This window comes from Rhinolophus sinicus, linkage group LG17 (genome assembly GCF_036562045.2).
Source record: "Rhinolophus sinicus isolate RSC01 linkage group LG17, ASM3656204v1, whole genome shotgun sequence".
Lineage (NCBI taxonomy): Eukaryota > Metazoa > Chordata > Mammalia > Chiroptera > Rhinolophidae > Rhinolophus > Rhinolophus sinicus.
Genome location: NC_133766.1, coordinates 10,899,968 through 10,922,532, shown reverse-complemented (window position 1 = coordinate 10,922,532; position 22,565 = coordinate 10,899,968). Strand labels below are relative to the sequence as shown.

General features: G+C 49.3%; 1 protein-coding gene across 7 annotated transcripts in view; it reads right to left on the bottom strand.

Moving 5' to 3' along the window:
* CACNA1E (calcium voltage-gated channel subunit alpha1 E) overlaps nt 1–22,565 on the bottom strand; it is a 453,931-nt gene that overhangs the window by 395,175 nt on the left and 36,191 nt on the right. For 2 of the 7 annotated variants that reach the window (XM_074322337.1, XM_074322339.1), the window contains exon 1: nt 18,122–18,538. The exons of the other annotated variants lie outside the window; for them this stretch is intronic. The gene's annotated coding sequence lies outside the window, so the exon portion shown is untranslated. Of the gene's footprint in view, nt 1–18,121; nt 18,539–22,565 lie in introns of those variants that run through there. 7 annotated transcript variants of the gene reach the window in all.

Sequence of the window (22,565 nt, the reverse complement as noted above, 5' to 3'; positions counted from 1 at the left end):
AATGATTTCTGACCAGAGTGCCCAAACTATTCAGTACAGAACGGAAGGTATTTTTAACAAGTGATGTTGGGGAAACTGGATGTCCGCAGGCAAAAGAATGAATTTAGACCATTACTTACATCATATACAAAAACTAACTCAAAATGGATCAAATAACTATACATAAGAGCTAAATCTATAAAAACACTTCGGAGAAAACATAGGGGAAAAAACCTTCATGCCATTGGATTTGGCTATGATATCTTGATATGACACCAAAAGCACAGGCAACAACAACAAAAAATAGGTAAGTTTGACTTCATCAAAATTTAAAACTGTTGTGTATCAAGGGACACTCAACAGAGTGAACAGGAAATCTATAGAATGGTGAAAATATTTGCAACTCATATATCTGATAACATCCAGACCATATAAAGAACTTCAACAACAAAACCCCCAAACAACCTGATTTTAAAATGGGCAAAGTACTTGAATTGAAATTTCTCCAAAGAAAATATACAAATGATCAATAAGCACCTGAAAAGATGCTCAACTTCACTAATTATTAGGGAAATGGGAATAAAAAACCACAATGAGATGCCACTGTATACCCATTAGGATGGCTATTAATAAAAATTTAAAAAACAGAAAACAACAAATCTTGGCAAGGATGCAGAGAAATTGGAACCTTGTACACTACTGGTGGGAATGTAAAATTGTACAGTCGCTGTGAAATACATTATCACAGTTCCTCAAAACATTTAAACATATAATTACCATATGATGTAGCAATTCCAATTTTGGATATATACCCAAAAGAACTGAAAGCAGAGATTCAAACACATACTTATACACCCATGCTCATATCAGTATTACTCACAATAGCCAAAAGGTTGGAGCAATCCAAGTGTCCATCAATGGATGAATAGATAAACAAAATGCAGTACATACATAAAATGGATTATTCAGCCTTAAAAAGGAAGGAAGTTTTGACACGTGCTACAACATGGATAAACCTTGAAGAAATTATGCTACGTGAAATCAGCCAGTCACAAAAGGATAAAGATTGTGTGATTTCACTTGTAGGAGGTACTTAGAGTAGTCAAATTCATACAGACAGAAAGCAGAGTGGTGGTTACCAAGGGCTGGGGAGAGGGGTGAGGAGGTTACTGTTTAATGGTTATGGAGTGCTCGTTTGGGAAGATGGAAAGTGATTATGGTTGCACAACAATATGAATGCTCTTCATGCCACCAAACTATACACTTCAAATGGCTAACACGGTAAATTTTATGTTGTATATATTTTACCACAATAAAAAAAAAAGAAACCTTAAATAATATACAGAGTATGTATGAATTTGAGTCAACGCTCCTAAGTTTGAGTCCTTGCTACCCCCTTTCATAGCTACGTTGTACGTCACCTTAGCAAGATACTTAATGTTTCTAAGCCTCAGTTTTCTCATCCATAAAATGGTAGTAATAGTACTGCCTACTATATTGGGTGTTTTGAGACACATACAGGGCTTAGAGTAGAGCCTGTAGCAGGAGTGCCTCACTTAGTATTGTCTTTAACAAACATTTATTGAGCCCCTATTATATCCAGGCACTATGCCAACTGCTGGGAACACAGAGGTGAACGGGATGGGATCCTGCCTTTAAGAACCTCACCGATTAGTAAAGAGGACCCTACTGATTCTCACTCAAGCCCTCGCTTTAGAAGGAAGTGTTTAAGAAGTCACCATGGAAGTACCCTTCAGGAAGAAAAACTAGAGGCTCATGTAGATGGACCGTTTGAAGTGTTTTCTAATGATGAAACCTGTCCTGAAAACAGAAGGTGCCATCCTGAAGAGCAGGGAGGTAGTCTGGATAGCTACGTACAAGACATGTTGCAGAAGAGATTCAGAGGGTTAGATGAGGTGGTCCCTGGGCCCCATCTGGCTCAGAGAGCCTGTGACGCTATAAAGTGAGGGCCGAGGACAGGACTGGGAACAGTGTGGCTGGGGACAGGCTCCACGGTGTCAGCCTCAGACATCTCTGCTTCATGACATCATCCAAACTCCCCCCAGTGAGGACCACAAGTCTCCATATGTCAGGGGCAGGTTCAAATTCAAATGACAGACGCGATTTTCACATGGATGAATGGAGAGGAAACAAGGCACGGTCATCCCTGGATGACAGACGGAAAGGTAGGAAGGTCCAAAGAGGAGGCCTTTTCCTGGGCCAGTGAAAGCTCCAGGCTTCTGGCCTTGGTACAAATCACTGAAACAGGATTCGTGAGTGAAGACCTGGAAGAAGACACCCCAAAGCTGGCCGTGAATCCAGAGAGAGTACCCCACAACAGCATCAGCTCTGGGGAACCCCAGCTAGCCTATCAACCCAGAGGATGATGACAGCTGATATATATGTATGTATATATGTATGTGTGTGTGTGTGTGTGTGTGTGTGTGTGTGTGTATATATATATATATATATATTTATTTATTTTTTTCCTTTAAACTTTTATTTAAGTGCGTTTTTCCAGGACCCATCAGCTCCAAATCAAGTACAGTAGTTGTTTCAATCTAGTTGTGGAGGGCGCAGCTCACAGTGGCCTATGTGTGGATTGAACCGGCAACCTTGCTGTTAAGAGCACCGCGCTGTAAACAACAGAGTTAACTGACCGCCCCATGACAGCTTACATCTTAAGGAGAAGAGAAAGAGGTCTCTCTCGGGGGAATTTCAGGGGGTCCTGCACGGAGAGAGAGGGAAAGACAGGACCTCCTCTCCCCCTTGGCAGTTCATCTGCAGCCCAGACTTCAAGCGCAGTGCTGGGTCAGGGCTGAGGCAAAGGAAGGGCAGGGAGATGTCCCAACATGGTCTCACCCAGTCAGCTTCCCTAAGGGTCTCAGAAGAAAGACAGCCCGGATTATCTTACCTGAGTTCCTGACTTTCTTCTTTCCTGGAGTGCAGGGGTGGAGGGAAGAGTAATGCGGTCAGTGGAGGCCTCACTGATAAGGTGACATTTCAGCAGAGACCTGAAGCTGGTGAGGGGCAAGCCACACAAAGATCTGCAGAAGGGCAACCCAGGCGGAGGGAACAGCAAGTGCGAAGAGCCAGAGGCTAAGAGGGTGCCGAGCACCTTAGGGACGGCATGGAGCCTGTGTGACTGAAGCAGGGAGAGACATGGGCAGAGTTATAGGACACGAGGTCAGAGAGAGAGGGGCGGGGGTGGAGTTCAGATCCCGTGGGGCTTGTAGGCCACTATAAGGATTCTGGCTTCTACTTTTAATGAGACAGAAAGCTACTGGAGGGTTTTGAGCAGAAGACTGAGATATCCCGACTTATTTTTAAAAGGTCCTTTGAGCGGCTTGGGTCAAGAATTCACTCCAAGTAGAGAAGCAAGACCACCTGCTTCAGTTAGTAGCAGCTGCTACAACAATCCTGGAGAGAGGTGACAATAGCTGGAACCAGATTTGCAGCCGTGGAGGTGGTGAGAAGTGGATATATTCTGAAGACAGAGCCGGGAGGATTTGCTGACAGGTTGGATGTGGGGAGTGAAAGAAAAAAGAGGTGTCAACGATGATGCTAAGATTTCTTGGCCTAAGTTACCAGAAAGATGAAGTTTTCATTAACTGAGAAAGGGAAGACTGAAGAAGAAGCAGGTTTTATGGTGCAGATCAAGAATTCACATTTGGGCATGTAAGATTTGACCTGTCTCTTGGAAATCCATGTAGAAATGTCTCATGGGCAACTGGAGAAACCCACATATGGATCAGGGAACAGAGCAGACTAGAGCTATATATTTAATATCATTAAGTATAGCATTGACTATCCATATATTAGCTCTATATTTCTATATTTAGAAGTTGTTTGCAGATAGGGCCCTGGATAAGCGATTGTAGATAAAGAAGAGAAGTCTGAAGACTGAGTCTAGAGCATCCAAGACACACAGGTTGATGAAAGAGGAAAGATTAAAAGCCCCTGAGGCATTACCAGGCGGTGGGAAGAACCCCAGCAGAGGGCGCTGTGAGAGCCAGGTGAAGCATTTCAAGGGGCAGGAAGTGATCAGCTGCAGGAAATGCTGCTGCTGAGAGGTCAACTATCTCAAGCCCAGAACTGAAAATTGACCACTGGGTTTAGCAGCGGGATGGTCACTGATGGTCTTCGAAAGAACAGTTTTTTGGTGTGGGGGCAAAGGGAGCCTCATTAAAGAGGGTTCTAAAAGAATGAGGGTAGCCAACTAGTGCAGGGGAAAATCTCTCTTTAGAAGTTATTCCAACTAACTAGGGAAGAAGGAATGACAGGATTAGAATAGCTGCCTTTTATAAGCCCCTAAGGACACAGACAATTCAGGCAGGGGTCAGAAAATGATGGGCTCTTCATGACCTGCTTGCTTTTGTAAATAAAGTTTTAGTGGAACTCACCCATGCCTGGTCCTGCATGTATTGGCTATGGCCGATTCCACACTGCAAAGGCAGTGTCGAGTAACTGTGATAGAGCATGACTGCATGGCCCCCATACTAACATAGTTACTGTCTGGCCCTTAATAGAAAAGATTTGCCAACTCTGATGTAAACACTGATCCTCAGTGGCTGCTAATGTCACAAGAAGAAAAAAACACCAGTGTAGGGACCTGGCCCACAGGCAGATCGGCTAAGAGGCAGTCAGGGTCTCCCGGCTTCTTGGGACGCTGTGTGCATGAGAGCAGGCCTGCAGGATGGTGTCTCCCACGGAATGATCTTTGTTTTTCTGTACCTATCTAGCCTTGCTTCTTCTCTAGCCACCACCGGACACTCTCCCCCGTCAGGAAGTCTCAATAAACCTGTCTCTCTCACACTCTGCCACCTGGTGTGTTCTTTGGGCTTGGGGCTTCTTAGACACAATTCCTGGAGCAACTCAGACTCAGTCCGAACACCCAGACATTAAGTACCTCTGATGGAAGTACATAGACTCCCAGGAAGTCATGTTGCAAAATAATTTTAAAAATCAAATCTGATTCAGATGGAACTGGGTACCAGTTTATAGGCAGTGCAGGGAACAGAAACATTCAACACAAGGGGATGAACCCAGCAAAATCCAGAATGTGGGAAAATCTACAGAAAAAAGACCAGGTTTCTTCAACAAATAAACGGTAAAGCCAAAAGCAAAGTGGGGAAGGAACCTACAGAATAAGACTTAAGAAACCTTTCAGCCAAATACAACATGTGACCCTTATTTGGATTCTGATTCACACAAATCAACTGCTTTAAAAAAGAAAAAATGATACAACTGGGGAAATTCAAACACCAACTAGATATCTAAGGATATTAAGAAATTATTGTTAGTTTGGGCAAGTGTATTGATGCTCTTATGACTATTTTTCTAATCCATTACCTGTTAGCAACTGGTACTTAAATATTTATGGATGGAGTTATACGATGACCAGGATTTGCTTCAAAATAATCTAGTGGGGAGATAGAGAAGGGAGATTTAGGTGAAAAAAAACAAAAAAAACGGGTCATGAATTGACATTTATTGAAGGTGGGTGGTAGTACTTGAAGGTTCGTTATACCGTTCTCTCTACATTGGTATACATTTGAAATTTTCCTTAATAAAAAGCTAACTCGAAAAGAAAAAAATAAAGGGAGAGAATCTGGACCCAACAGGTACAAGCAACTCTTTGGAGAAACTGTACTGACCTGAGAAGAGAAATGGAACGATTTTGGGAGGAGGAAACAGGAGTTTTAAGAACGTGGTCCCCTCCACCAGCATCTCCCTTCAGTCCCCGTGGTTTTCGCTGGGGCTTTACTGCTTCTCTTGGCTGCTCTCCTAAACAGCACAGTTGGTGTCTGCTTAAATTCCCCACTCTGAGCCCCTCGCACAGGCAGAAGGTGTAGTCTCTGACCTTTAGAAGCTGCCCTCTAACTGCACAGTCAAGTCCCACAGCTGAACAGTTCACCAAAAAGACCAGGAGCACGGGAACATGTGGCTCGGAGGACGTGACGGCCATAATGACACTCTAGTTCACAGAAGCTGTGATGGGGGCGGGCTGGGCGAGGTGCCAAATGCTGTCCGGGGGAGGAGAGACCCTGGATGATGGCCAGAGAGGAGAAGACAGGGCATTTGAGGGAGGGAAGTAACGTGAGCACAGGCTGAGGCCCGATGGCATGCCCCTTCCACAGAAGTTCCTCTTGGAAGGGGCTGGGGATGACGTCATCCATCCTCCACACCAGCCTCTGCTGTGTCACTACAGATAGCTTCCCAGGGGGCCATAAGGACCCATAGCCAGCTCTCTGGATGGTGTCTGGCCCCAGCTGCGGAGGGAGCCCTGGCCCTGGGGGGTGCAGGAGGCACCCTCAGAGAGGGCAGGTCTACACACCACGTGAGTCCCGTACATCAGATGTGACGCTTCACTTGAGCGAGGGCCCACCCCAGGCCTGCCTCTCCACCTGGCATCTCCATCTCCTGTGCTCTGCCCAGTCTTCCTGTGACTCACGATGCTGAGAATATTCTTGATCTGGGTAATCCACCCAGGTTCCAAAAAGGATGGGCTTCATGAGGCCCCAGGACCCTCTGATATTTACTGTATGAATATTTGGAACGTGCATTTTACCAGGTCAAGTCCACAGCCTTCATCAAATTTTCAAAGGATTCTGTGACTTCAAAGGTTAAGAATCACTGTACCAGAGGTTTAATAATTTTTTGATGTATCAGAGTTTGGTTGAGGTCTGGGGTATAATTATACCTATTAGGGCTCCTTCAAATGTCGCTATGGGCCCCTCCTACATCCCCCCCCCCCAATAGAAGATTGCTTCTAGATTAATGAAAGCAAGGATTAAAAGTCTTCAGCGGCAGGCTTATGGCAGTGCAAGCCTCAAGCATCCTCCACCTTTACAGGCCAAACAAAGTGGCACATCTCCTGAGCTACTTCCCACAGAATGAATGATATCACACGTATTTTTCACGCCCTCCAGTTTACAAAGCGAATTATTTCACTGGCACTTCAGGTTTCGGTTTTGAGAATTTTGCTATGAAAACTTTTAAAAAGCAGAGTAAAGCAATACAATGTGCTGTCATTTGTATCTTTTAATTGAATTGTGTTTGCCTTACTGGTTTGAATGGCCGATTTTTAACCGGCACACCACCCCCCTACATCCCACAACTTCACATCCCCACCAAAGCCCTGCCTGAAAGGAGGTGGAATCCGAGGCAATCTGCACTGTCTACCTCCCTCGAATGTCTGATATGCTCATTTAGTCAGTGTTTGCCGGATCCGTACTGGGCTTGAGGCTCTGAGCTGCCGTAACATAGCAGAGTAAGAGGGTGGGCCGCGGGCATGACAAGTCAACATTGCTACTAATATTTGTTGATGGCTTATACTGATTCAAACTCCACACAAATCCCGTGAGGTAGGTGCTGCTCCTACACACATTCGAGGAAGCTGAGATTCAGAGAAAATAAGGCATCTGTGCAGAGCCAGTCAGCAATGAATGAGAAAGCCAGGACCCTCGCCGCAAGCTGCCTGACCCCGGGGCTGGGGCTCCAAGCCCTGCACCACGGAACTGAGCCCCCATCTGCCTGGTTATGGCTCATCTGATACCCTCCAGACTCGCCCGCCCACCAGGAACCTGGTCACAGGGACCTGGGCAGCTTTATGTTCCAGCAACAGAATTTCAACGATTCCAGGCGGCCAGCAAGGCTTGCCCCATCCCGAGGCAGAGGGCACGACGGAGTGTGGTACTGCAGCCACGCATCACGCTCGGGCAGTGTTTGCCCGGTTCCCGAGGCACCTTCCTGCCCAGGTGCTCCGCTCTGCTCACTCCCTGGGCATATAGCCTCACCGGGATGCCTAACGCCTATTTTGATATTTCTGAGATGCTTCGGCCTTAATTTCAGCCATAATGAACTAGAGGCAGGCAGAGAAGAGGGGGAGAGAGAGGGCTGGGAGAAGGTGGCCATGGCAAAGAGAGGTGGTGGGCAAAGGTCAGAGGAGGCTGGAGGCAGAATGCAGACCTGGGACAGGGAGACCCTCACAGATCAGGGGGTGAGGGCGGGAGGGGCCCCAGCTCCCCTGGCCCATCCCAGAACAGCTCATCAGCACTATCCTGTTAGGGCTTGGTTGTGAGGTAGGGAGGCATCCCCAGCCTGGCTGTGAAGGGAGGGGAAGGTACAGGATGAAGGGGGAAGGCGAGAAGTGCGCCGGGAGAAACAGTGCTAAGTCTGGGCCCTTCGGGGAGCTGACATTCTCAGAAGCAGAGCAGCTTCAATTCCTCCTGGCATCCCAGCCCCTTCCCTACGCTGAGCCAGCGATGGGAGGTGTGAACCCCCACAAGACCCAGTCCCCCCACCTCCTTCACTCCCTTGGACATATGTCCATTCAACCAGGTTTTGGAGCTGCTGCCAGGTGCTGGGGCTGGGCTGGGCTTGGGGACACAACAGTGAGCAACAGGGACATGGCCCCACTCCCCTGGGGACTTCCTGCCTGGGGGACACGGATAGACACATACACACATCAACTGGGCTGAGTTCTGTAAAAGCGCAGGATGCTATAAGAGAGTGCAGTGGAAAGGCCTAAACTAGACAGACTGTGGGAGAAGGTGGTTGTCTGGGAAGATCTCACTGAAGACATGACATTGAAGCTGAGCCCTGAGCAATGAATAGGCATTCACCTGATAAACGGGTGTTAGAGGATGGAAGAATTACAGAGAGGGAACAGTACATACAAAGGCCCTGCGGTGAGAAAGAGCTTGGCCCATTCCAAGGGAGTCCAGCGTGGCTATAGGGTGGTGGGCAAAGGAGAGAGATGTAGGAGCTGATGCTGGAAGAGTGGGAGCGAGAACGTGCAGGGCACACAGGCCATGGCTAGGACCTTGGCTTTCAAGCTGAGAAGTGAGTGGCATGATCACGTTTATTCTTCAAGGTCATGAGAGCGACCGTGTGGGGCATGAGCTGTGAGGGGGACCAGACAGGAATCGGAGAGGTCAGTTCGGAGGCTGTTGTGGCCAGTCTCTAGGAGAGGTGGCAGTGGCTTACCTAGGAGGTGGCCGTGCCGCCGAGAAGAGCACAGAGTTGAGAAGTATTCGAGCAGTTAGACTGCCAGGGTTTCCTAATGGCTTCCCTGAGGGCCTGGAGAGAGGCAAGCATCAACAGTGACCCAGAGTTCTGGGTGGCTGAGGGTGCCCCTCACCAAGACAGAGAAAGCTAGAGGGGAAGCAGATTTGGCGGTAGAGACAAAGAGTTCAGTCTGAACATGTTACGTCCGAGATATCTCTGGGACAGCCAAGCGGAGGCGATAAGAAAGCTGTTGGATCCAGAGGTCTGCATCTTAGAAGAGACGTCTGCGCTGGAAATGTTATCTTTGGCACTTGTGAGAAATGGTTTGAGTAATGGCCCCGGAGTAGCCGTGAGAAGGTACCTGGCAGGCATCTAACTGCAGAGGCTTAAATGACCAAGAACCCCAGCCGCTGGGCTCTGAAATCCAGTACTGCATTTGCGCCAAGGGAGCAGGGCAGGAACACAAAGGCTGGCCCACTCCCGGGAGACACGAGACCCTCTCACAGCCGACTTTGGCTCGAGGGCTTCCCGGCAGCCTTGTGGGCACCCTTAGCTGGCAGAGCAGGCTGGGACCCTTGCACTCAACCTTCCTTCCCTCTGTCCACCACTCAGGGTCAGACTTGCGTGGAGTTCTGATAGCTCTTCCAGCCTTTCCCGGCTCCCTCCCCATTACCTCTTATAGGTGTTTCTCCTAATTAAATCTTTGCACATTTAATCTGATCTTTATGTCTGCTCCTGGGAGGACCTTCCCACATTGATTCTCAGCCTGACCCTGTGACTTGCTTCAGGCAATGGAACAACAGCAACTGTGACACAAAGAAAGTATTGAAAAAGCCTTGTGCATTGGTGCTTGCACTCTCTCTTGCTTCTGGAAACCCTCTGCAACCATGTGAACAAGCCTTGGCTAGCCTTTCTGAGGGTGAGAAATCAGGAGGAGAGAGGCTCTGGCCATCCCAGGGTCCCACTGCCTCCACCGATGACCCATACACTTTATGTAAGGCCAGCCAACCCCAGCCAAGCCAGTCCAGGACCAAAAAACCACTCAACCAACCAGAGAACCGTGAGAAATTCTACAAGTTTGTTTTTATCAACTACAGAGTTTGGGGATGACTTATTATACAGAAAAAGTCAACCGATAGAAGAGCTTGGGGCATAAAGATGGTATCCAAAGACATGGGAATGACTTGGTCCTATCATACATTTGGGGTCCTGCCCTCAGTCTCTCAACCCAAAACCTTTCCTATGGCTCTTGCCATAACCACAGCCCACCTGAACGTTTATTTAGCACTTACTATGTTCCAGGCAACACAGGAAGGGCATACAGTCATAACTAAAAGATACTCTTTATCTTAAAGGAAAAAATATAGGGGAATCAGAGAAAACCCTTCTTCCACTTTCTATAATTAAAAATGATTGGGTAAAAAGTTGGCAGGAATATAGAACATGCCTGGATTCTTCCATTTCAGGCTTCGTGGGATCTCTCTCTCTCTCTCTCTCTCTCTCTCTCTCTCTCTCTCTCTCCCCCTGGTATCACAGCCTTCAGTCAACTCACCACTTTCTCTGAGAGGAGTTGATCTGTTCTTGCTGTCACTTCAAAGTCAACAAACGATGAGTACTCCGTTAAAGTCACAGTGTCCCAATCCAAGGGAAGATGATACCGCCACAGAAGGAAAGATAACCAGGATTTGCCGAACGTTCCAGAGTGGCTTCTCTACTTGTTTAAATATTCAGTAAACTTATTGATCACCTGCTAAATACAAAGCACTGAGGTGACACAGACAAGAGATACCACACCTGCGATCAAAGATTTCGCGCTCTAGGCAGGAGGCTGCCAATGACACCTCTACAGCAAGACACTGAGGGAGTACAAGGGGGAAGGATCGAGTACAGCTTGAAGGGGATCAAGGAGGTCTTCCCGGAAGAAGTTACTGAGTTTGGAGGATACGCAATGGTGCACCAGGCCCTGTGGGGAGGGGCTAGGACAGGCCAAGCTGAACGAGCATGGACGGAGGTATGATGGCACAAGAGGGGAAGGGGTGTCCAGGTAACTGTGGTAGCTCGGTGCGGCAGAGTATAGGGATAAGGCAAGTGGAAATATCCAGAAACAAGACTGGAGAGGCAGGTAAGGGGTTAGATCATGAAAGGCGTCATACATCATGCCGTAAGCACTTTATTCTGAAATAAAAAGAAACTCCAAGGAATGATGTCCAGAAGAATGCCATGCTCACATCTGCATTTTGGAAAGATGGCTATGGCCACAGTACAGAATACGGATTTGGGGAGACAAGACAGTGTGCAGTAGACCGGGAGAGAGACGGTAAGTGCAGTGCTAGTAAGGGTAGGGAGAAGGGACAGAATTCTGCAGCGCCAAGGAGGGACGATCCTCAGAATGATGGAGAAGCCGGGAGTCACGTGACTCTCGGATTTGGGGTTGGGCAACTGAATGGAAGGTGGTGCCGTCTGCTGAAAGAGCTTCTTTGAGAAGACGACAACATCTGACAAATGATTATGGCTTCTGCTTTGAACAAGGTAAGTTTGCGGTACTATGAAGTGTTGAAGTAGAAATGTCCAGTCGGCAACTGGAGAGAAATTCTGAAATTCAAAAGAGAATCCTGGGGTGGAAAACAAATCTGGGAGTCATCAGCATATGGGTGACAGCTGAAGCAAGGGGAAGGGATGAAATCCCTCTGGGAGAGTGTGTAGCATAAGAAAAGGGCAGGGTTGGGACCAGGAAGCACCTACATTTAAGGGTCGGTCACTCAGTTCCTGTCTGGAGGAGGAACCCAGCCAGAGAGAACCAACCAGAAGAGAGATGACCAAGCAGTGGAAGCACCCACAAGACACCAGCTATCTGGTTGCTTCCATTCTCTTCTCAAAAGTGTACAGTACACGGCCAAGAAAGCGATTAGCACTAAGGTGTTCACTGTTACTAACAGATGTGTCCAGAAATATTTGCATTTTCAGTAGGGGTCTAACCCTCATAGTGATTCTGGATTTGGAGCCAAGACATGAGTCAAAGCCGGGCTCCACCACCTACTGTGATCTTGGGTTCTGGAGGCTTTTGTTTGCTCCTATAAAATAGGATGAACAATTCCTGCATCTCCAAGAGATGTGAAACACCAACTTCCTGGATCATCCCTTCATCTATGCCTCTCACAGTGGTGCTCAACCTTTAACGTGCATCAGACTCCCCTGGAGGCTTTGGCCCCAGCCTGTTCCTGATTCAGGACGTCTGGGCTGATGCTAATGCTACCGGTCCAGGAACCACACTTTGGGACAGATGTGCTCCCTGAAGGACTGCACCGTGTGGGTGAAGACCCACTCCGTCTACTCCAGAACTGGTCTTGTGAAGGGCCGTGGGATTAGCGCTCTAGGTTCTCATTGCAGGAAGCATGTTAAAGCGATGGGAAGGTGAGGGGAAGGGACAGGCACACAGTCTTCTCCCTTAGCTGTCACCCAAGACATCTCAAGTTGAGTGATTCACACCTGCGAGTTTAAAAAGCCATGAGTCACTGGAATCAGTAGGTGAGCTGCATTGACTCAACCCTCAGGGAGGGAGGAGGGGGGCAAGGAGGGGAGCAGGTCTGCAGAGTCACAGAAAACAGCCCGCAGAACGGACTGAGTTCTCCTGGGCACCTGAGGAGCCAGGCCCCGGGCTGGAGAGAAGAGAGAGAGATGGCAGTGGGGCCAGAGGAAAGAAGTGGGGGAAGGGATGCCTTCCTCCCCAGGGTAGAGGGCGAGAGGGAGCCTTCGGCAGGCATCTCCTCCCCATTTCAGATAGGTTAGCCTCCGCTCTGGGTTAAGAAGACCATGAAAAGCAAGACAAAGCAACCTGGGACTTCCTTGGGAAGCTACTCCCTCAGAATCGCCCATCTCTCTCCATCCCTCTCTGCCCTGGTGACGCCCAGGGAACCTTCCCCACTCTCCCCAGGACACCGTATGGAAATCTCCAGGGAAGCCCAGTAGAGGCAAGAGTGGAAGGAACGTTGTCTTCTTTTAAAAAGGCCTGCCACAGACATCATCTTATTTTACTTCTTAAAAATCCCCTCTGAGCTCCCAATTTTATATACGTAATCTTTTTCAACCCACATTTACTCCCATGCTAGGTACTAAGATTGCAAACACTAATTAATCACAATGCTTGCCTTCAAGGAATTTTGCCTAATGGGATATGAAATGCACTGCCCTTATTTTATAGTCTGCAAAACACTTTCACGTACAATTGTACTCATTCCTCAGAGTGGCCATGGAGAATTGGGGACCTGGACCCTATTTCGTTTTTTGCCATTCTGATCTTCAGCTGGAATATCACCTCCTCAGATGTCTCCCCTGACATCTGAAAGAGCTACCCCATCAGTGCCACGTCACCCTGTATGATTTTTCTCAGTGACATTTATCACAGTCTGACTTTTTTCCTACAAATTTGTCTATTTATTCTCTCCCCCCCCCTCCTCATCTCCCTCCCTTCCCCTTCCCTTCTCCTTTCCCTGCAGTAGAATATAAATTTTACAAAAGTAGGAAATTTGTCTGCTTTGTTCACTGCTAGATTCCCAGGACCCAAATTGTGCCTAGCCCAGAAGAGGCACCAGAATACATTTGTGGAAGGAAGCAGGGTGGGATGAGAGGACGGCAGAGGAGGAGGGAGTGGGGCACAAGGAGAGGCTGTGATTGTTCCACTAATTAGCAGAGTGGAGGCTCACATCTGGGGCTTTGACCCCCCAGCCCAGTCTCCTTCCCCTCCAACCACCTTGGGGGCCACTCTGGGCCAGCACCCAGGTTCTGAGGTGGACAGGCTGGCTTTCCTGCACAGGGGTGGAAGTACCCAGAACTCTGAGACTTCAGCACTGAAAAACTCATTAATCCAGAGTCTGAGATGCGACAAAAAGAGAGGCAGAGGTTGGGCATGTGTTCACTTGTCATTACAAAATCCTTAACTACAGAAGGCATGGAAATTTGTCTGTATTTAGGATCATTGTACTGAAGAAAACATCACTCAGGGGCCAAATAAGTCAAGAGAGATTCAATTTACTTCCTTTGAAGAGGCAGACATATAAAATGTTCTTTACCACTTTTCAAAGTAAGAAGAATAAAATTCCTACTCAGTAAACACAGCAAACAAACAATAAAAAATTCTCTTGTATGACTAGGTAAGAGGGGGAGACAAAGAATAAAGAGAGGGAGAGAGAGAAAGGATGGGAGACAAAAACCATAGAATAAACACTGCACTTATAATGGAAGGGGGCCTCAAGCAACCACTGGATCCAGGCTCCTTCTCTGAAAGATGGGGTACTGGGCCCGAGTATTGCTCATATAGCTGAGGCCTAAGGAGTTAAGTGATTTGCATGTGGTTTGTTGCCAGTAAGGATCAGAGCAAGACCAGATCCATTATGCTGTAGTCAGAAATCATGTAATTTGGTAAAAGAAATGAAGACTTCTTCAAAGTACTATACTTAGAGCTAGAAACCAATTATTTGAGAGTGAGAACCCTGTCACTGGCATCTTACTTTCCCGTTCCTCCTAGCAAAAGGCTTTGTACACGTTTGGTTCAGGAGAAAGTGGGGGACTCCCAAAAGAAGCAAAAGAGAGGTACAAACACAGACACCTTCTGCAGCACAGAAGACACAGAGAGCTACCTTGACCTCAAGTTGCATTTTTGCAACTACAGTGATAGTCCCATCATGACAAGGCGTGTCCATCAGAGTAGCCCTAGATTTTGTTACCCTGATTAGAAAGTATATGGCCCCTCCCCTCTAACTCCAATCCACCAGCACCATCTGCTCCTGTACCCCCTATCCAGAGAGGGTGAGAGAGAAAGAATTTGTAGTCTGCCTAGGATTTGCAGAGCACAGAGTGCAAAGTCACCCTGAAGCCCAACCTCCATTTTCAGGCAAGGTAAATGAGCCCCAGGGAGCTCAATGACTTGCCCAAGGTCACACGGCTACTTAATGGGGTTGAGTCAGGGCTAGAAGTCAAGTCTCCCAGGCCAGTGCTCTTTTATCTACCCCCAGCCCCAGCTGTCATCCCCTCTTCCCCCATCCCAGCCTGCTGTTCTTAGACTACCTGATTATGGTGCTGTAGGGTAAATAGGAATGATGAGTAGGTGGAAATAATGTCTACAATTATCTACTTAAGACTCTATTTTTGCCTACAAGATGGAAAAAGGCTCTGAGGGACCTAACCAAGACACTGTCAGCTGGGTATGGTCAGGTTCCCTTATAGGAGTAATCTGTCAAATTACCTCTGGGCAAACCGAAGGATGAGGAGGTATTCTCCACACCGAGGCCGTGGTCAGTCTCTGAGACAACTGGGCTCACTCCACTCCTGACAGACACGGGCTTCAATGACTAAGGTACAGACAGACCCTAAAAACCAGACGGTGACCTATGCTCTGTCTTTCCTGAGACAATCCGACCACCCCAGGCAATCATGAGCACACTGGAGCAGGAGAGATGTCTCCAGCAGAGCAGAGAGTGCCTGACCATACCCAAACTTCACAGACACTAAGAAAGAACAAAGCTGACACAAGGGACAGGGACAATATGAGTCAAGAACCAGGCAGGGTGGACAAGACGACAGTCCAACCCATGCCAGTCTGGAATCATCCATCACCTCCAGGACCCTGCACAGGTGGGACTAAATCTGTGAGCCAAACACTGACCACCTCAACCTCAGCACAAAGAGGCCTCATTGCAGGGAGGGAGTCAGCCAGCCTTGGGTTTGAATCCCAACTCTGCCCCCACTGCCTGCGTGAACTTGAGCAAGTTACTGAATATTTCTAAGCTTCAGTTTCCTTTCCTATAAAAGAGGCACCTACTTAATAGGGTTAGATAAGAATTAACTGCAATAAAGTCAAGGAACGGCTTGGTATAGTAGCTGCAAAATAGTAATGACTCAATAAATGGTAGCTACAGTTTCTGAAGCCCTGCAAGGACTTGGGTGTCTAGCAGGCCCAGGGGCTCCCTCACACAAGAGAGGAGGTAAAAGCCAGGTATTTCCCTGCAACAGGATGCTTCTTGAACATGAGTTTCTCAGTTTGAAATCAAGACACACACACCCCATCCCCAGCCTCAGGAGAGCCCACGAGTTCTGACAGCGGTGAGCCAACAGCCCAACCATGTGACTTCAAGGGTCGGGTCTCTGTATATCATGCCGCCATCAACTCAACACTCACAATTCCTGGCAGTAATGGCCTCCTGGGAGCCCCAGAGTCATAAATAGCACAAAGAAACAGACAGAAGAAGATGTAGATCACCCTTTATTTGTAATCCCTGTTGTCAGAGCATGAAGTTCCATTCTGGGAATGGGATTTTTGGAGGGACTGGTGGAGTTGGGAAAAGAGGGGTTCATCAAAAGAAAGAGATTTGTATTCAGAGCTGGATTCTCAGAGGGAACCAAAATAAAATCCATTTGAGATCTGAGTCAGGAAGAACCATGCCAGGAAAGAAGATGCAATACACACATGACATGAAAGCATCAAACGTTGCCTGGTGAACTGTCCCTGCCTCTGATTCTACGGTCACTCTTAGGACAATCATCCATCCTTATCTGTCTGGACAGCCTCTATTGTTCATGTGTAATTATGACCAATGTCTCAGTCCACTCTCGAAAGTGTCCCGGCTTGGACAATAAATTACATGATTACCCAATACTACAAAATGGTAAGAACATCTTAGCTGGCCGGAGACTGAGCATGTGAGAGAACAGTAGAACTGAATCAAACAACAAGGAAAGGTCATCTTTTTCTACGCTCTAGAGAAGGCTGCACAATCCTACAAGACCCACCCATTTGCAGAAAAGAAAGTTCTATATTTTCCACCAGTGATTCCTCTTGGAACTGTCAACCAGAAGTTCCCCCTGGAGTCCACCCCGGCTTAAGCCCCAGTAAAGAAAGTCCCTGTTCCCTGGCTCTGCTGTCAGTGAAGATGAAGCAACGCTCTCATTTAAGCATCAGAAGCACCCTTTCCTTCCATGCAAACTCTTCTCTGCACTAAGCCGTCCTGGTTCCTCCAGCCCTTCCTCGAATGGTGATGTGTCTGTGACATGGTGTGGCTCTGCTCCCCCAGCGCAGGTAAGAACCAATGTCCCAACACAATGGCCTCCAAAGGCAACAGCAGGTGAATCATTTCAACGCCCCAGATGTGGGTCGGGCTGAACCCCCTGCTCTGAGTGGCCACAGAGTCGCAGGTCCAGCCTAAGGGAGCCTTCCCCTCTTGAACAAGTAGCCAAACTGCCACCTGGGTCCCCAGAGCAAGGTGGAAGCTTTGATCTCAGGGAGATGTGGGTAGAGTCTCCCATCATCCTCTCTGGGGAAAGGGCACAAAGCAAACAGGCGCAGAGGGCGGGGAGGTTTATGCCTGGGAAAGGACGTGCAATTAACCGCTCTGGCGCAGGGAGACCCAAACCGTGTCTAAAAGCAAATCACTCTAAGCAGCCTGGCTTCTTCTCCACAACCCCTCCCTCCTGTGAGCCGCAATTCCCAGCCCTCTCCCAGGACACGGTCCACCGGCCGCCGGCAGCCCGCTCTACCCACAGACATCCAGCCTGCCAGTCCCCCGACACCTCCAGAAGCGCACACAGCTTCCTTCACAGAAACTTCGCTGGAGGCTCAGTCCCTGCTCAGCGAGCCCTCCCTCCAGGGGTCCCCCCACAAAACTTCCAGGTTCCAGGACTGGCTGCTGGGTGGCAGGAGGCCCCAGGCTGGCAGAGTCCAGTGATGGCACCTGCTCCAAATCCATCTATGCTCCCAGGCAGCGCGATCCCCCCCCCCTCGCTGCCGGCTGAGCAAAAGCCCGACCACGAACGAGATGCCAGCGCTGCCCTCCACCAAGGGGCACACCGCGTACACCCCAAAACACCCAAAGGCACAGGGCTTTCCCACGCCAGGGAAACTGCCACGGAAGTTGCAAAGGAAAGGGCAGCGCGTGGGGAGGAAGAAGCAGCTTAGAGGACGATTCCAAGAAGATTCAGGCAAACTAGGACTCTCCACAGTCCGCCCGTCCCCAACAGGTAGCAGTACCAGGGACCGAGCCTGGGCAGAGGCCCCGGGAAAGGCAGCACCGCCCCACAGGCAGCGGGCACCAAGGCGCAAGCAACCATTTCCTGGGCTGCAAACACCAAAGCCCGGTCTTACCTTGAATTAATGCAGAGTCCCGCGCTCGGCTGAATGGGGAGAGTGTGCTAGTATTCCAGAGACATCCTTGAATGATTTTAAAAGAGCAAACATGTAGGGGGAGGGAAACCGAGCGAGGGGAGAGGCGAGACAGTGCAATTGAAGGGGAAAGAGGGAGCAGTCAAAAGAAAAAAGGGGGGAGGAAGGCAGGAGGAGGTAAGGGAGTGAAACGGAAAATAAAGGGAAGCAGTTTTTGAAAAATCTGTCTCCTGCCCACAGAGTGGAAGGAAATTTCTGACAGTCTGCAAGAGAACTCACACACGTGCCCCCCAGAGGGGCAGACGGGGTGGGGTGGGGGTATAACAAAGGAGATGGGGAGTCTGGAGCTGTATCGGAGCCGAGGGAGGAAGAGCTGTCCAGGCCGGGGAAGCGCGCGCAAGTGGGCGCCCGGCAGGCGTGAGCGTGCACACCCGGGCTAGGGCGGGGCGCACCCGGCTGATGGGGAGGGGGGGCGGGGAGGGGTCAGTTGGCGGTATCGCCTGCGGGCAGGGCTCTGTGTAGTAAACAGCCTGGGGTGAGAAACTTAAGGCAGGGTTTCTGTGCAAAAAGTACAGTGGCCTCAAACTTCCACAGGCCATTTCCACTCGGAAACATCATCCCACCTTACGAGCAGGAGTGGGTGCCAAGGTCCTGTTCGTGGACCTCACCCCGGCTCCAGGGTCCTGGCGCTTGCGTCGCTGGGCAGGAGGAACCTGGATGGGGAGAGCATGACTACATCTAAAGAAAAAACGGCGAAGAGTCGGTGGCTTTAAGAATCAAGTTCATGGAGAGGGGGAAGTGAAGAGGGACCAGTCCCTGAGCCAGACGCGGCACAAGCACAGGGGGCCCAGCCACAGGGCAGAGTATCTCTGCTGCCTCTGGAGGGAACTAGAGGCTGTCTGAGGGTCACCAGGGCCCATCCAAGGGCTCTAAGGGAGACCCTGTTCCCCCCAGAGCAGTTCAAGAGCACAAAAAAGCAGCCCTGAAAACTGTCCAATTAGCATCTCCGAGGCTTTCTAGATCTGAATCCCTTAGAGTGCTCTCTCGCCCACCGTGTCTCTGATTCTTTGCACATCTTTCCCTCAAGAACAGCAGGAATGCCTCCCAGAGCCCTTGCTGGTGAACACCTGGGGCCCCACCAGCCCTTCTTTTCAGTCCAAGTAGGTCCCCAGAGGGGCTTTGCCAGGTGGCTATACACAGCTGCCCACCTTCCACTAATAGCTCAGAATCAGAGCACAGAAGGGCCCCAGAGAGAGAGGGGAGGAGGCAGTAGGATTGAAAGGGGCAAGAAGAGAAATAGAGAAAGAAGCAGGGAAGAAGCAGAAAGAGAAAGGGAGACTTCTCTCCTGGCAACTCTTGTTCCCCAGGGGCTTGGCACAGAGGGGCCAAGACCTCTGGCGCTTGCTTTGGGGGTTGCCAGAGTTGAATGAGGACAGTGGGCCTTTCCTACTTAGCTGTGAGCTCCCTATGGGATTCTATTTAGTCAACTTTGTATCCTGTATTCCCGCTCGCCGCCAGCTTGGCACATCTAGAAAACAGGCACTGAAGGGAACTAGGTAACCGCAAGTTCAAGGGCTCCTCTCCCCTTCTTCTGAGTCCACTGTGGGGACTCCTTGGCTGGTTCTCATTCACCTCCAGAAGGTCTGGTTGGGAGGGTCACTCTGTAAGGCCCAGAACTTCAACCCCAGGATTAGGTCAGTCCTGAAAATTATCACCAACCCTGAAATGAAGTGAGTCTGTTCTCTCAATGAATTAGACTTTTGGAAAGCCAGGCCTTTAGCCGTGACATTAAAAACTGTTCCAACTGAGCATGAGGGGGAAAAAAATTCAGGGCTACATATCAGTTGTTCAGAGGCTGACAGATTTTTGGAAAGTCTCACAGATCTGGTCTCCTATATTAAGAATTTTTTTCTCGTGCAAGCATCCGAATGCAATGGAAGCCTCTCTTGTGGAGATCTTGGGCCCTGCCCAAAGGGAGGTAAATCCCAGGGAATCCTGGGGAATCAGAAGCCTTCCTCTCAAGGGAGAAGAAACACAAGGTAGGGAGGAAGTGGGAGAGATTTTCCCGCTTTACTAAACCAACCTCCGAATCTACTAAATCTATTAGAGGAAAGGAGAATGACTCCATTCGTTCCAAAATGGGTTCTTCATGCCCCCACCCCACCCATAAGGACACACAGACACAGCACAGTTACCAGCCCCTGAAGCCCGTCTACCATCAGCCTGTGAGCAGGAGCATTCACAATACAATGTTTGTGTCTATTTTTATGATGAAAAAGTTGAAAGAGCTAGGATACCAGAAGGCTGATGGTTTTCCTGGCTTGGAATCTCCTTCAGAGAAGAGCATCCATACTCAACCCCCCTCCATCAGCAAAACAAACAACAATTGTGCCCACAAACAAGATTCTCCTTGACAGCCCATTCATACTACTGGGAGAGGGCCATACCCACCCTCCAGATGGTTCTACAACGGAGTCCCTTAACCTAGCTAGGAAGGCATCACAAGCCCAGGTGCCCAAGTAGGACGACACCTCGGACACACCTGCCCTTTTATTTCTTGCCTCTCTGGCTACAAGTAACAACTAATTAGAACAATATGGTATCCTTTCAGATGTACAAATATTGGTTTTGATTCTTATCCCTTTTGGGTGCGCTATGGCTGTGGTCCAGCGCCTTTTCCTCTAGGCAGAGGAGGTGGGGAAGTCGGCTGGGTAAGGATTCCGTTCCGTACACACTGCCTGCCTCTCTCCACCTCTTCACCCAGCAGAGGTGCCTCCTCTGTGCCCAGCAGGGGCAGAGGGCTCAGTGCTCAACACGCACTCTTCTCTCTTGAGCCAGATCAGCAAGGAAGCAACTTACCGCACCCCCTAACAGGACTCCGTTCTGGAGCCCCGGCTTCAAAGAAAAGACCCTGGTTTAATAATTCAGCCTGCTTGAATGCCATTTAGTAGCCATGGCAACCAGTTCCCTGACATCTAGTTGTAGGCAGCATGTGGTTGGAAGGGGAAAGAGGGAGGAAAGGAGGAAGGAAAAGAGACCCAGCTCAGATTTCATCTCAACTTTGCCTTTTACTCCACATGGTGCGACGATCCTGACAGGGTGACACCGGTGAATGTCAGCCACCCTGCCTTTCCCTTGCTCTCTTGCTCCATCTCTTACTTCCTTCTCTCCCCATCTTATCTGTCTCTATCTCTTCTTCTCTCAAACCTACTGGAAGCCGGGAGATCTAGGTTTCTGACTCTGCTTTTGTGAGCGGCAAGTACCTTTCTTTGCCTCAGTTTCCGTATCTGTAAAATGGGGGGCTTGCGGATGTTCGCGGTGGTTCCTTCCAGCTCTAGCAATCCATGATTCTGTGGTTCTCTGTTTCTGTCATCGTTCCACCTTTCAGCCTTTCATCTCTGTCCAGCTGTCTCTGTCTCTTCATCTCTCTGCCTCTTTGTTTCCTATGTTTCTCCATCTCTCTCTCGCTGTCTCTCTGTCTCTCTCATATTTTTCTCTCTCTCAAATGAATACCATTTGCCATCAGGTTTCACCATTCCTTCTTGCTGGAAAGTGTCCCATCACCACCTCGCTTTACCGAGATAACCCTCCTCCTCCTTCAGGTTACAGATCAGACGTGCGCTCCTCTAAGAGGCCTGCCTGGCCCCCTTACCAGCTCCCACAGTGCCATGCATGGGCCTCTACTCTACCTTATATCATTGTATTATTGGCACCCCAACTAGCTTGTGAGCTCACTAATGGCAAAAAAGTGCCTCCTCTCGGCTGTGTCCCCAGGACTGCCATTTGGAAGGCACTTAACAAGTAGCGGTTGGATGAAAGGGTAAATCACCTCAAACCACAGGTTTCTGAATCACTGCTTGTTAAAGACCTCAGGACACTCCCCAGAAGGGGCCCAGGAGGTGGAAGCCCGCCAGGAGCCCATTCAGTCTCAGCCGCCCTGGACTGCCTGGAGAGAGGCAAGGAGAGCTCCTCCCCAAGCTGTTTTGAAGAGGTGGTGAGCCACGGTCAAGGGGCCCTCTCCGACACTGAAAGGAGTGGGGACACTCCAGAAGGGAAGTAGCTCCTGGAGGGCTGAGGAGGGGCTCCAGCAGGAAAGGGGTAAGTGGCTAACACCAGCAGTGGGCCCCTTCACCCCATCTCTGGGGTTGCTCTGGCACCATGTGAGCAAACTCAAAAGGTAACTCCAGCCGTGCAGCCATGGGAGTTCCCTCCAAGGTGTCAGAGCCTCAGGCAAGTGGCTGGTATCAAGGAACTCCTTTCCTCCGGGAGCAGTGCCATGACAAGGCAGGGTCATGCCACAAAGGGGGGTGCCCGGGCACATAGACCATCAACTGGGCAGCCAGGCGGCAATGGGCAGTGTTTCCGGTCCCTGTTGGGAGCCATCAATGTGGATTTCTGTCATCCAGGAAACGGCTGCTTTAAAAAA